The following is a 1,771-nucleotide window of genomic DNA, read 5'->3' as shown; positions in this document are numbered from 1 at the left end:
AAAGTAAGTAAGTGGGGTAGAGAGACACAAGAAAGAAGGAAGAAAGAAAAAAGAGGAAGAGAAGGAAAGAAAGAAAGGAAGAAAGAGGGAGATAGAGACATAAGAAAGAAAGGAAGGAAGGAAGAAAAGAAGAAAAAGAAAGGAAGGAAGAAAAAAGGAAGAGAGAGAGACACACACAAGAAGGAAGGAAGGAAGGAAGGAAAGAAGGAAGGAAGGAAGGAAGGAAGGAAGGAAGGAAGGAAGGAAGGAAGGAAGGGAACTTATGATCACAATTGAGTCCAAAATTTTAGTTGCTAAGCAAGAGCGTTGTTAAGTGAGTTTCATCACATTTTCCAAGGTGGCTACGCCCACCTGGTCACAGGACCACCAAGCCACTCCCACCCGGTCACATGACTGCCAAGCCACTCCCACAAAACAGGCCACATCTACAGAATAGGCTCTAAAAAAATTGAAACTCACCACTGCAGCATACGTTGGCAATTTGAACTCTAGTTCCCCTACCTCTTCAAAATCCTATCTGTACTTCTGGTAGTTCTCAGTCCACATACTGCTAGAGCCTAGCTTACAGGATTTTGAGCATAACTTTGCTAGTATGCATGCAATGGTGGGGTACGTTGAACATTCTTTGGCATTGCCCTTTATGGAATTGGAATGTAAGCTGACTTTTTCCAATCCTGTGGCCACTGTTCAGTTTACCAAATTTGTTGGCAAATTGAATGTAGCACTTTTTCTGCACCGTCTTTTAAGATTTTGAATAGCTCAGCTGGAACACTGTCATCTCCACTAGTTTTGTTTTTGCTCAGACTTCCTAATGCCCATTTGACTTCACATTCCAGGATGTCTGGCATGAAGTCAATGACCACCCCATCTTGATTATCAGTAATGTTAAGCATATTCTTGTATAATTTTTCTGTGTAATTTTGCCATCTCTTTTTAATCTCTTATGCCTCTGTTTGGTCCCTGCCATTTTGGTCCTTTATCATGCCCATCTTTGTATAAAACGTCCTCTTCATATCTCCAGTTTTCTTGAAGATATCTCTAGTCCTCCCTTTCTATTTTTTTCTTCTATTTCTTTGCACTCTTAATTTAAAAAGGCATTCTTATCTCTTCTTGCTATTCTCTAAAATTTTGCATTCTATTGGGTGTATCTTTCTCTTTCTCCCTTGCCTTTTGCTTCCCTTCTTTCCTCAGCTAGTTGTAAAGCTTTCTGGGACAGCCATTTTTCTTTCTTTCATTTCTTTTTTTTTGGGGGGGGTAGTTTTAGTTGCTACCACTCGTACAATGTTACGAACCTCCATTTATAGTTCTTCAGGAACTCTGTCTATCAGATCTAATTCCTTAAATCTATTTGTCACCTCTATTGGATATTCACCATGGATATGATTTAGTTCATACCTAAGTAGCTATTAGTACTAGCCCTCTGCTCTTCCCCAGTAGCATATTGGACACCTTCCAACCTGAGGGGGCATCCTCTAGCATCATATCTTTTTGCCTTTTGGTACTGCCCATGGAGTTTTCATGGCAAAGATATGGGAGTGGGTTCCCACTTCCTTCTCCAGTGGATCACATTTTGTCAGAGCTCGTATTCTATGACCTGTATACCTTGGGTGGCCCTGCACCACATAGCTCATAGCTTCTTTGAGCTACGCAAGCCCCTTCGCCACGACAAGGCAGTTGATACATGAAGGGGCACAGATCCATACATGGAAACAAATAATCAGATGCATGCTGATACAATATCTTTTTTAGCATTAATTGGAAAGTCAATGTC

This window comes from Natrix helvetica, assembly GCF_964273705.1.
Source record: "Natrix helvetica genome assembly, chromosome: Z".
NCBI lineage: Eukaryota > Metazoa > Chordata > Lepidosauria > Squamata > Natricidae > Natrix > Natrix helvetica.
Note: the sequence above shows the minus strand (reverse complement) of the source record.